We start from the raw sequence: 13,837 nt of genomic DNA on the forward strand, positions 1-13,837 counted from the left end.
ATTAATAATTCAGATGTTTGATTATTTTGGTCTGGCCTGAGTTCAGATTCTTGTTCACTCCCAGCTGTGGGAGAGCCAGCTCAGCCAAAAAAAAATCTTTACTTTCGGGAAGTTGAGGGTTTTGTGATCCAAAATTAGGTTTTCAGTTTGTTCCAAGAGGGAATCAGGCACTAGATTAAGAATTTGGAAGTTTTCCCTCACAAAAATTTCTGTGAGTTGTATGTCAGGTCCAGGGCTTCAGATCTATTACCACTTTAGAGTTGTGGCTTATCTTCTTATTCTGGAGATAGGAAGAGAGGGGAGGAGGAAAAAAGCGGGGGGAGGGGGAAACAGGAAAGAAAAGTTAAGCTCATAGGAAAGTGGAAGAGGTAGAAACCCATATGTATAAGCGGGGGATGAAAACGAAGACCTTGAGGCTACAGCTGAGAGATCAGATAAGAAATGAGATTTTGTATAAAAGCATCTTTTTTCATTGTTTTTGAGAGCTCTCCCAGACAGTTTGGGTCAAGGGGTTATTTTTAAACTAGCCATTGATTCAATAAGGATGCTTGATTATGAAATGTTGGAATCTTCTACCAGCAAGGGAAAAACCTCCCTGGTGAGTGGCTGTCTGGAAACCCACAATAGGGAAGGGGTTAATGGTTGCTCAGTTTACAGCTGGGAATTGCTGGTATCCAGGAAACAGAGCAGAATGCACAAACCCTGAGACCAGCTGGAGCCTGCTGGAATCCCATTCATTTTGGCAGAGATGTCTGTGGTCTCTAACTCTGACATCACTACATTTGCGTCACACAGGAATGCCTTAACCACTTCTCCCTTTCTATTTTTTCCCGTCCCTCTTATTTCTGTGCCTGACTCAGATTTGCAAAGCAATACGAGACAGTTCACAAATTCCCAGTCTCCTGCCATCAGCGTAGCTTACAAGTGACTCCATCAAAGATGCCAGATGTGAGATTTTGGCGTGCAGAAGAAGCTGCAATCAGGAAGTATAGATCGGATGTGAATTTTTTCTGATTCCAATCTTATGTAGCACATTGCGGCAATGGAGAGTAGCACATCTGAATAGGTGTGCCAGTTTCAGCTGGGATGGAGTTGATGCTTTCTTCATAGTGTCTTACGATGCTATGTTTTGGGTTTAGGAGAAAACAAGGGCACTGACAAAGGGAAAACGCTATCTCGTGGCTCGGATACTCTAGAACATAGCAGAAGAGCTGGAAACCCACTCTGGTCACAGACTTCCTGGCTTACTACTCTGTGGACTGTGACTTTCCTTCATTTCAAAACAGTTTGAAGACATTACAAGTCTATGCTCTGCTTCTGCTCTGTAAATAGTTTTGAAACCTAAATTGCTGCTGAGGGCAACTGAAAACTCAGAGGCCATTCAAAGACCACGTATCCCACTTCTGATTGCTTAACTCTTTCTGCTTCTTTTTCCCGAGCTATTACCCAAGGAAAAAGTCCCTCAGTTTTTCTACCTTTTTCTTCTACCAGAATGCCCTTTTACATGGTAAACAAGTCATTATTACTGCCTATCTGCACTGCATGTCATTTTGTGGTCCCCAGTCTTTGGCTGGTCTGCGGATCTTTCTGGCATAGGAATAATAAATAATAAGAATGTGCTTTCCTCTGTAATATCTTGATGGCCAAAACATTCCAGTGTTACTTTCTGAGATTAGTTTAAGTTACTGAATACAATCAACTAACATTATGTATCCAAAAGTGTAAACAGATCCTTATTAGAATGACTTGCCCAGGGGCTGCATTTTCAGTCACTGCTCTGTAAACAACACCCAATTGTTCTGTCCCCTTATTTTTGTGATTAGCATTTTGAGCCTTAATGTGAAGTGCTGAACAGAATCACCTTCAAGAAGGAATCCCTGTTCTAACCCTGATAAAATGTGTGTGTGTTTCTGGGTCACCAGGAAAATGGAAAAGAAAGAGAAGAATATGTTCTTGCAAAACTTGGAAGTAGGCAGACAGCTGAAATGCTAATATAGATCTCTGTTCTAGAAAATATGATCTAGGAAGTTAGTCTAGAATATTTTTTTAAAGCATATGAAAGCATTTCAGTGTTTAATCTTCCCTTTTCAGAATGCATGCTAATTCATTTAAAGATCTGTCCTCTCTGTGTTTACACATGCACCAACAAATATTTGTCTTGCTGTAGATGGATCTGCACTTATCCTTAGCTCAGTTTTCAGACCCTGAAGGAATTCCTATACCTGAAGGGCTCCAGGCTGTGTATTTATGTCATGGTGTACCTGCCAGCGTGAAATGAGTTCACACTTGAGGTCTAGGAGAAATGGAACTTGGCACTTATTGCATCTCTGGTTAAAAGCATCCATCATTTTTCTTTTCTAGGGTGAGGAAGAGCAGTGCAAGCATTGTGCACGCTCACCTGGCTGTCTGCTTCATGACCAGGTATGGACTGAGCCATCACCTCTGTGTACATGAGGTAGGTAAGAGAAAGGCGTCTTTCCTCCTCCACCTTTGCAGCCCTGTGTTCTGCCGCACATTTGGAGACACTGGAACAGTCCGGGTTAGTCTGCTTTCTGCTTCCACAGGGCTATTACTGATGAGAGATTGTGAGGCTGGAAAAGAGAACAGGGCAGAACATGCAAACACCAGCCTTGCCAGGGGGATAGTAATGAGGCTGGCATGAATACTGTGGCGTACAGGTTTCACAGACTTCCTATCAAGCTGTTATGAAACTACCTCTTAAAGTCTTCAGCACATTGATTTTAAGTCAATGGCATTACTGAAGTTGGATATAGCAGGAATTAGTTATTTATCAGTTGGAATTTCTAAAATGAATGGCTTAACAGGAAAAGATTCTGATTTTCAGGAAATCTGATCTTTAACAGTTTCCATTGGCTTTTCTGGGATCTGCTTGGTATTCAGCACAGTGCTGTGACTTTCAGATATACAGCATCTGACAGTGTGGAAGTAAGCAATGCATTTGTATGGCGTTCTTAAGAAAGACTTCTCTCTTGAAAGGCAATGATTCCTTTTTGCTGTTAGATTTTGCTTTTTAGTGGCGTTGGGATCTGGTCCCAGAAGCTCACAGTGTGGCGTGCTACAAGGTTTCACCTTTGCAAAATGCTTTGATATCTTTGCTCAGGGACTGTTTCAGGTTTTGTAGTCTTGCTGTCTTGAGGACAGTGGTCCAGCAACAGTTTCAACTTCTGGTGCTTCTCTTCATAGACAGAGGTAAAGCTCTTCATAGCAGACAGAACAAAAGCAACAGAAGTAAATAACCCTTCCATGGAAAGTGGAACTATTTTATGTCTGTCACACACAGTCCTGATCTGTTAATGGGGCTTCTAGGCAACACAAATAAACACCACAGTTGGCTATACTGTGTTGGGATTGTATCCATGCTTACAGATGTTGCTGTCTTCACTGCTTAAGAGGCACTATCATGGAGATGCGTATGATCTTTTGAGTGTCTGGAACTGGATTAAAAACAGCGGCTGCAATCTCAAGCTGAGTTGTAGGTACATTGCTGGGAAGTGCAAGCTGAGCTTCAACTGTACTAGACTAGTTAATACAACCAGAGTAAACACCTGGCATCATTTAAAAACTTGACTAAAAATATGGTGTTTTCACATTAGTACTCAGGAGGAATTTGCCTCTGACCCCTCCTGGGTGTGGTATGAGGAAAGCCACAGCCATTGGAAGAATGTCATTAACGTCAATCAGGCTGAGATCAGCAACCAGCCCCACCTACCCTGCAATGGTGTGAATGTGTCACACAGACACTGTTAACAACAACCAGCACATGGGATTTCTGTAGCAGTATTATCTGAGCCCACGGTGTTGGGGTTTGTTGTTGTTGTTGTTGTTGTTTTTTCTGTCCTTGATCTTGTCCTGTTTATCCTTATTGTATCAAATCACCCATCCTAGATTGCTCAGGCTACAGTCACTCAAGCACTGGGAGTCTTTGACAGCGCCTTTATGCTTTCCAGTCTCCTCTTCCTAATCTTCCCATTTCTGTTACTACTGATCCTCGCTTTGTGATAAGCAGCTTTTCAGTCTCAAGGCTGCGTTCTGAAAGCTAGATTGAATTTAAATCAACAGTATAATCAGAGTATCTTACAGACACCATGACACATCTCTAGCTGTCACTGTGCACGGAACACTATTAGATTGGGCATCCCAGGAGCTGCCTGTGCAGCACCTTAAGTCTAATAACGAAAAGCAGTAAAGTCTTTAGTACAGTATGAGAAATCGTGTACTAATTAGGATGCAGTGCTGCCATATTTGTTTGAACTCAGTACTCACCAGAGTCAGTGGTAGGAGTGTCGTGTTAAACTCTTTCTTATGATTGTCCAATTTAAAGCTGCAGCTTGGTCTTGCAGTTACTACTTGAAAAGAGCATGGAAGAACTTATGTAGCAAACCAATCAGTCAAGCTTGTCATTCAGAATAGGTTGCAAAAGGATCAATACATACAAAATTAGTCTGTTTTTTATCAAATCTGATTGCAGATGCTGTTTAAAAATTGTATTGTATTACCTTATTCAGTCTCCATGTATAGTGCTCATGTTGCACTTTTTCCTGTCATCACTATTAATACTTTTATTTATGATTAGAAGAAGATCTAAAGATCTGGAAGTATATCCAAGAAAAAAAAACAGCACACACAAGTAACTTGCTCAAAATCATGTGGCAGCTCAGTGGCTGTTCTTAAATCAAGTAAATCATTGTCCATTGTATTACATTGGCATCAAAAATAATGTAAAAGCTCATCCTGATGCAAGCACAGCAGCAGTACAGACTACGTCACAGAGCTTGTGAGCAGAAGCTGCTGATGGTTTTTGTGTGACTGTATATTACAAAGTTAATCCTAAGGGAATATTTTGCAGTCAAATGATGGCTGAGAGCTCTGGCCCACCACAGCGTCCTGTTTCCTTCCTTAAGGGCACAAATCAATGTCTGTCACATCTGTAATGTCACACTGGGTTTGAATTATTGTCTGCATCTTTTCTTTAATTATTTCATTTCTGCTTCTTAGGAGACTCTTAAAATTTTCAAATATAATTCAAAATAATAATAACAAATTAAAAAGTTGTGAATATTAAGTGAAAATTAACAGACCCAAACAAAAGTCAAGGATTATCCTGGGAAATGACATTAATGGATCCTTGAGCACTCAGTTCTGTGAGGCAATCTGAGCTTTTGGTTGTGCTTAAGATGGAGCAACACAACTTTACAAGATAAAGCAATGGCAGAAATCAACAAAGTAGATTTACATCAGAACTGAATGTGGAGAGAGCTGCAAAGCACAAATGTTTCATTGTTTGAACTTTCTTTTCTCTTATGGTTCTCTTATGGATGGGGCTTAAAGAGGTTTTATTCAAACACAGCAAAATGGCCAAAAAAGATAATGTAGATATTACTAAAAAATACCATGGTCCCCCAAAACAGCATGTGGAAGCATTAGTCCTACTTATTTTACCTAAACGACAGTTTGAACAGCTTAGCTTTCTGTAATAAAGATTGCTTTTAAGTAGAAGTGAACCATAGGCTGTAACTATACTGTTTATGCTGAAGTCTGTACTAAATGATTTGTGAATTACATTCTGATAACAGTCTCAGGTACAATAAAGCCAAGTAGGGAGAAAATCAATTTATCAATACTGCAAGCAAGAACAATTATGTGGGAGTGTAGGACCAAAGAGTTTATCCTTACAAAGTTCTGTGATCATCAAATGGAATGTGAAGTTGATAGCGCACAACTGGACTAAGTTGGGTTAGCTGGCATAGTTTTCTATACATACCTACAAAGGGATTGGGTAAAATCTCAGAAAGGATTTCTGTGTTTGCTCTTTCTGTGCATAGCCTTTCTCGTGTGGATCAGGCTTTCAGGGTAAAGGCATTTATCCAAAGGCTGTTAGACTCAGTGGAAAAAGTCTTTAGTGGGCTTTGGATGGGGCCCTAAAATTTAAGTCACACTTTGAATGGAATGTTGTTTGAAGCAAAACAGGCTCAAGGCTTCGGTCACGTAGAAGATTTAACTGCAAAGGGAACTTCCCTTCCTCTTCCTGTGCCCCGCAGCCTGCTGCCCCCCACCTCTCTCCAGGGGACCAGGATCCTGGTGATGGTGGTCTTGATCTTGTTCTCTTCTGCCTCTTCTCAGTCAGATGGTGGGAGATGTCTCTGTCATGTGTTCAAAATGTACATACCCCTTCTATCTGCATAACAGTAATGCCATGGTGAGCCCATACCCACAATATATTCCACACTGTGACAGAACATCCACCCAGAAATGTAGCAGTGAAACACTTGTGTTTCAGTTACTTGCACATGTCTGGCTGCCTGGGCCCAAAAGCCAAAACTGTCTTCAAATGCATCCACCATCAGAATCACTATCACTAAGAGACTGAGTATTGCTATTCCAGTCCATCACTTTTCATAAAAGTCATCACTCAAAAGCAGAACTCATGCCCTAACACTAATGTGAAGATTTTAACCATTAGACCGGTTGCTTTAGGGCTCTGCTGTTGCACTCTTCTATTTTGATTAAAAATTCAGCAAGTTACTGGATCTAAATGAAGAGATGATTTTGGTCAGAGCTCTTCTGTGGGAAGTGGGAGCTGAAAGTGAACGCATATTGTACAAAGCAGGATCGCTCCAATGCTTTTTCTCATGAGCAGCTTCAGGATCAACATAGTGTCATTTTCCTTTAAAAAAAAAAACAGAGTAACTTCATCCAAACGTTCCCAAGTATCTTTTCCTCTTGAACTACCTATGGGGTTTGCCAAAGCAGCTGACGTACAATGAGATTTCTGCCCTCTGTCATTTAAATCCGTACTTTTTTTTTTTAATAAGGGTGATTCATTTTACAAAAACACAAAACAAATAAACAAACACATAACCGGAGTTAAGAGGAAGCATGTGTTATGGATTAGGAAGAAGAGCACCCTCCAAAGCTCAGCTGCTCCGGCTCACTGTAGTGTTTTGGTTTTTTTCCATTTCATTGTCTTTCTTCTTGCCTGTGCTGCTTTTCTCACAGTGTCTCTCCTCATTTTTTTTCTCTCTGATACAGTCTCTACACCATGTGTCATTCCCTTGCTTTCCTTGCTTCTAGGCTTTGTCTAGACCAGGGTGAGGAATGTGTTAGCTAACCCCAGTTAACAGTCTAGAGTAGATAAGACAGAAAGTACTCAGCTTGTTCTGAGTTCACTTAGACTGAAAGTCTCATGGTCTGGAGCCCTTCATTTCTCTCTCATTCTCTGAAGAGAATGGATTCTTTCTAGAGTAGCATCAATATCAGCCCCATCACTGTACTTGAGCACCTCCCAGCCTTGCCTAAAGCAGTACAAATAAGTACAAATAAGACCTGTCATAAACAGTTTATTCTCTCATTCTCTCACCAGAGAGAGAACTGGTTGTGTAGGCAAATCCTTTTATTTCCATAGGTTGTTTTTGTTTCAAATGTTGTACCTGAATTGTGGCTGTATTTAGGAGGGTGGGTCAAAGCTTGCCTGATACTTGTATTAGAAGGTGGCAATGGACTTGGGTGCTGGAGACTTAATTCCAGGGGCTCTGGGCTATTACTCTTTCCTTAAGAAATGAATTTTAACTGATCTGAGTCTGCAGAGGAATGGTGTTTGCAAATGTGCATTGTAGGTACAGTGGAAAGAAACAGGAAGAAATAAGCAGAGGAAGCTTAGGCCAGAAATAGGAAGGAAAAAATGGTCATAATTTAATATATCACTGTCCACCTACTTTGAAACTTCAATTTTCTCTCCTTCTACAGCTGTTCCTACAGCAAGTTCTGGGCCAGTCCAGTGAAATTACAGTGAGTGTCAATGGGGCATCCCTATGGGCAGAAAGTAAACTTGTTTTGCCCATAGGTCCATAAGACTTTTTTTTTTTTTTTTTTCCCAAAATATTTTTTCAGGAGAGATGTGTGTAACTAAATCCAAATTTGGCAAAAATATGGCTTTTGAATCTATTCGCAATGAGTCCTATTCATTACAGCATAACTCAAAAGTGCAGCATCTTCCATTAGAATGTGCTTTACTCCTCTATACGGCAGTATTCCTTCCTGTTTTTCTTTTAACCTTATAATTGGTGAAACAGAATATACCTGGATATACCTTCCTGCAGCAAATGCAACAGCTCTGCTCTTTGGAAACTGACACTCAGAATTTCTTAGGCGCAGTCCAGTTGTCACAAGAAGAGATGATTAAGTAGCTATGGGGCTGGGGAGAGCCAGGGGGTGCTGCTAAAGGTTGGGCACTGGCAAGTGCAAATTCAGCAAACACTAAAGCAAGCCAAAAGCTGGAGAACTGCTAGAGAGATCTCTACTTTGAAAGCCAAAGACTTGCAAGCAGAAGCCAGAAGGGCTACATAAATGTAAATGAGTGGGTGGATAGAATGGACCAGACGTATTCAGAGGTCTCTAGATTCACTGACCCTCCTTAGCACCAGCCAGCTGCTTTTAATGCACAGCTGGCTGCTGGAGGACTCTTTCCATGTAAACAGAGTGGGAGATCAGCTAATATCCAAGCTGGAGCCTGAAGCCATTTGCCCAGTACTGTACTTGTGCTGACCAACAGTTGGGATCTTTTTGATCGTGTCCCACACATTGTACTGTACTCAGATGAATCACTTCCTGTGTTTGCCCTTTTTGCTTGCTGCTGCATCACAGCAGTGCTGCTCTGGGACTGGATCCTGAAGCCTGGGCTGAGCTGTTTGTGTTCTCTGTGCTGTGTCCTGGCGCCTGCTTGAGCAGGGAGGGCTGTGTGTCTAAACTGCTGTGTCATACTTAGTTATTAATGACCAAGAACCACATGACACAAAGTTCTGGGAAGCTCAGGCAGATTCCAGGAAGGGGTCAAGGAGTTCAATAAACAGTTTTATTAGAACTTGAATTGCAACCAAGAGGCTACACATTTACTGTTGTGTTGGGTTTTTTTTATTTATTATTTATTTTTTTAACATAAAAATTTAGTGAGTGTTACTTGAATTTTAAAATCCTATGGAGGGCAGAAAAACCCAGAGGGTTCTCTTTTGATATATGCATCACTGCTGGTTCATGGCTGTCCTTAAGAAGGAAACTTGAATACTCCTTTCATTTGCATTTCTCAGTAAACTGTTCTGTCAACTGTCTTCAGTCCTAGAAGAAGCATGTTATGATCGAAGAGTCAGATTCTTACCTCAGTTATGTTGAAGAAAGTTTAGAAGTTAATGGAGCAGTTCAGATTTACACCAATATCTCAAACTACTGCAACATCTGGTTGCACATTATGGTTTAACCAAGAAAGATAAATGATAGATTACTTTATTAAGTTGATAATCTACTGTGGTGTCATTCTTGACAAGAGATGCTATATCAGTGAATTTGATTGCTGAGTATAGATTGGAAGTGGTATTCTTATTGGCACAGAGGAATCACGGGCTACGTGTGAAAAGCTGCGGTGGCAGGTATCTGCTCAACAGGCAGGTGGCCACTGCTCATTCTCTCAATAGGAAGTGGCACTAATTTACTCTGTTACTTGGCAGCAAGCCTATGAATTCAGTAAGTTGGTGCTCAGTGAAAACAATTTTTCAGTAAATTGCCTCTGCTAAAGTAATTGCTTTTACATTATCTCTATTGCCTGCTCATTAAGACCAAGCTCCAGTTGTGTCTTGTTGAGCATGCTTTTAATTAGAGTTGCTAGCTGTACTTTTGTGTTTCCTTTTACTGCCTCCAAGCACTATGAGTTATTTAGCACTGAATATGGTGTAAATTGATCAACCTATTCATCTGTCAATTTGTATTTCCTAAAAGAAATGGGAAATGCAAGTACATTTCCCTCTGAAAATGACCACCAAGCATCCATTGCTGTAAATATTAATACTTCTCTGGATGAGCTTTGCTGCTTTATTGTTACTAGTGAGTACTGAGGCGCAGAAATTAAGGGTCCAAAGAACTTATTCCAAAGTAAAATTAAGGTGCTTTTTGACCCTTATAGATCATGAATGAATACAACCACATTGCTATTGGTGATAAGCAGCAGAGCTAAAACTAAGGGTTAGGTCTTCTGCTTCATATTCTGTAGATTTCTTCATGGGACAAAATCTGTGTTTAGCAGTTCTGCATATGAACTTTTCCCACAGATAGTACTGAGTGCACCAAAGTTCTGCGCGGGACATTCACTGGGTATTGTAGCTACGTTTGGGGTAAAACATAGCAAGTACTCAACAAAATGTACAAAACTGCTTGGCAGTTGTTAATGAAGGAAGTGAAAAAATATTGCATCTGTTTGAAATAAAAGGGGAATTTTAGAGAGGCAGAATGGAATTACCCAAGCTGGAATCTGACTTCAGTTGACTGGTGTTAACTCTTGCAAAAGCAGCCACAGATTTTTCAGTGATCACACCGGTCAGAAGTTCAGCTTGACCTCTTCTCCTATGGGTGGCATTCCAAGCATCCTGGTACCTCCTGCTGTGAGGAGGTGGTTAGCTCAACACTGAATCAGAGAAAATCTCTATATTATTAATCTCCAAGGCTCTTCCACAGCACCTGGAATTTGTCAAAGCCTGTGCCTAGAATTAATCACCACTTCTCATGACTTCTCCAAAGTTCCCCATTAAAAATGCTTTTCAAAGACTGGCATACCCAAACTGTTTATTGGACAAAGGCTAGTATCTACAGCAGTTTGGTGGCATCTATATCATTAATTTATTGTCCAATGGACGTTATTTGCAGATACTGTTGAGATTCTGTGGTGCACACTACTACAAAATACTCCATGAACTTAATATACTTCATCTTTGTTAGTTTTTCTAAGTCTGCTAATTCTGTGGATACATATAAGAGTTTTAAAGTTGCAACTTAACTTAAACAAAAGTATTAAAGAATGTATTTGGCCCAAAATTTGAACTGGTTCTAATCAAATGTATTGCACATTTATAAACAATTAGTCTCATATAAACATAATCTCATAGGAAGCAAAGTACAAAAAGAAGCAAAACTAATGAATTTTGCTTTTCTATGCCCTTTTGTCTTGTAGTGTGTGTTCTCATGGGTGCAACCTCCACTGGAAAATTTTCCTATAGGTCTTCTCTCTCATCTGTTTTTGGTAGTATTGAATATAAGGTCACTTCTGCAGAAGCTTTTCTCTTCATTAATAAAATCTCTGACTACTACAGTGATACATACAGTCTTAACAAAATTTAGACCTCTGTCTTTGTATCAGGTTTAGTGGAAAGTTATAGTAGAAAATTATGAAAGACTGATGGATAAAGACACGTGTGTAACATGCACAAGCACAGCACGGCCACATAAATCCCTTTTCTGTAGGAAACCAAGTTAAAGAGAAGTATAGCAAGCAAAAGTCTAAACAAATTATTTGCTGCAGAAGAAATTATGTAAAAGTTAACTTCATTTTCTGTCACTAAGACTTCCATGGAAAGATTTAGACCAGACATGGAAGGAAAGGCCAAGAAAGCTTCCAGAAAAAATCCAAACCAAACAGGCAGATCTCTTTTAGCTGGAAGATGTAGAGATCAACAGAAATGTGACATGGTAAAATATATATGGGCTGAAGTGAAAGTTCTTTGGAAGCAAGGACCGTTTGGTAACTTGCTCTGAATTTGGGCAGTGGTGAAAAAAATTACCCTCAGAAGTTGTCCAAGCAAGAGTGTCCTGTTTATATCTTGTGGTCTTATGAGTAACTGACTGGAAAAAAACAAGAATGAAAAGATAACAATTACAATAAAATTAAGTTAAATAAGCTAGTGACTCAGTACAGAGCAGTAAAAACAAAACAAAAAAAAGATTGTTTAGGGCTCAATAACAACAGAAGAATTAAAAGGAAACACAAAAATGGCTGGATTGTTTTCCTTATGTAAACTATCATCCTCCCTGTGATAGTAAAGGAGTAAGACTTATCATGCAGTTATTCAGTGGGCAACAGAAGTTACAGGAAATATTAATTGCAATATTACAGTACTTGGGCAGCCACATTAATTTTAATGGAACAAAGCTTTTTTAAGTGCCACAGAGGAGTATAACTCATATCCCACCAAAATACAGCAGCGGAACTAACAACAGTACTTATCCTACTTATTTAGTCTTGCTCCATAAATCATGGATCATTATTACATATTTTTATTTAGAACCTGAATCATAACTATTTTATGTTGTTAGGCTTTTTAAAAGTGTTCTCAGTTAAAACCCCTATGTGATCTGCTTTGATACAGACTCGGGGCTAATCCCAGAGTAAGGGCAATCCAAGAAGCTCATGAAATGTTTGAACAAACTGGAGCTCAATGTTATGTATCTCTGCTGGCACAGTTTGTGAAGTTACTGAACTTGCAAACATGCTGCTGTGAACTGTACATTCTGAACAAAGGGTACTTTGACCTTTCAATATCATTAATTCACAATCTCAATAAGAAGATTAAAAAAATCAGAGCAGAATATGCAAATTCCCCATATTTGTGGTCTTTTGCATTGGCTTACTTCTGAACAAATTTAATATTTGTCTTTTGTCAAATATTTCTGATGTTGTCATTGCCATGATTTCTAAGAGATCATTTATTTATTATACTAAGTTTGGAGGAGAGATGAGCACAGTGACTCTTGGACTGGTTTTGAGTTTTATGTGATATACTTGTGTTCAGGCAATTGGAAGGTGTTCAGGCATCGAACTGCCTCCCCAGGGCACTGCTCACAGCCTCGAGCTGCCAGAGTTCAAGGAGAGTTTGGACACTGCTCTCAGACACGGGGTCTGGATTTTGGGTTGTCCTGTATGGAGCCGGGGGCTGCATTTGGTGATTCCATGGCCTTTTATTTTGCTACAGTAGAAAGGTCGAGCTGCTATTCCTGAAGCTTTAGAAATGCTGTGGAAATACATCTTGTTCAGTTCTGCTTTAGCATTACAATCCAAAGAACAAAAAAACACTTTATAAATACAAACAATTGGTGTTCTTACCACTAATTTGGTAAAGTATTATGTTGGAGGAAAACATGACACAAGGCAGCAAAGTGATTTCCCCTTATTTGCTCTGGGAGTCACCAGGAGAGCAATAAATAGAATCCAAATCTCCTGACTGCTTGTCCTGTGCCATAGCCACGAGACTAGTCTCCATCTGACAGACACTGATTTCTGGTGTGTGTATTGTTTTTCTGCACAGATGGTAAATCCTCCTGTAGAGTAAACAGCCCGAAAAGGGAACAGCTGCAGATGCCTTTTTGACAAGCACCTCGACTGATGCTGGCCATGTGGAATATTTGTACCCATCAGATATATTACACTGTCCTCATCTTCAGTTCTCTGTGTTGTTTACAGCCTGGTTCCCTGGAAGTCAGTAGAGCTTTTCACAGCTAGTCCTTCAGTTCTTGAAAATACACAAGTCAAGTATTTTTAACTGTTTCATGCCAGCAGCTTCTATGACTGCTGTTTGTTTCTGTTCTTTGCTTCAGTTGCTTCTGTCCTTTGGTGTGCTATAATCAAGCAAAAATGTTCCTGTGTGTTCCTGGCTCTAAAAGGCACAGCCATGAAGTGAACACAGGGCTGAACAGATTTCACACTCTCACATTTACCACTCCCTGAATTCTGAAGCTTGTAAGGCTGTCGAAGACATTGCCTGTGAGCAGCTTAGTTCTTTAACCAGCACAAAAGATTCTGCCTAAGGGATATCACATATGGCAAGGTCACTGTTTGTCTCTGACTTGCACAAGTGGGCTTTTTTTTTTTTTTTCTTCCTGGTGAATTTGTCTCTTTAGTCAGGAAAGCTGATCTAATGTGAAACAATTTCTTACTCCTGGCCTGGTGCTGGGTTACCAAAGGGATGGCACAGAACTCTCTCATGTTGCATGTTTTTATTCATTGTAC

The 13,837-nt window shown here is 40.0% G+C and overlaps 1 long non-coding RNA gene across 2 annotated transcripts in view; it reads left to right on the top strand.

Moving 5' to 3' along the window:
* Positions 1–2,172: 2,172 nt before the first annotated feature.
* The window catches only part of LOC116654274, an 80,120-nt gene continuing 68,455 nt past the window's right edge, over positions 2,173–13,837 (top strand). For both annotated transcript variants that reach the window (XR_004309384.1, XR_004309385.1), the window contains exon 1: positions 2,173–2,455. This is a non-coding gene — a long non-coding RNA (uncharacterized LOC116654274). The remainder of the gene's footprint in view (positions 2,456–13,837) is intronic.

This window comes from Coturnix japonica, chromosome 20, assembly GCF_001577835.2.
Source record: "Coturnix japonica isolate 7356 chromosome 20, Coturnix japonica 2.1, whole genome shotgun sequence".
NCBI classification, from domain to species: domain Eukaryota; kingdom Metazoa; phylum Chordata; class Aves; order Galliformes; family Phasianidae; genus Coturnix; species Coturnix japonica.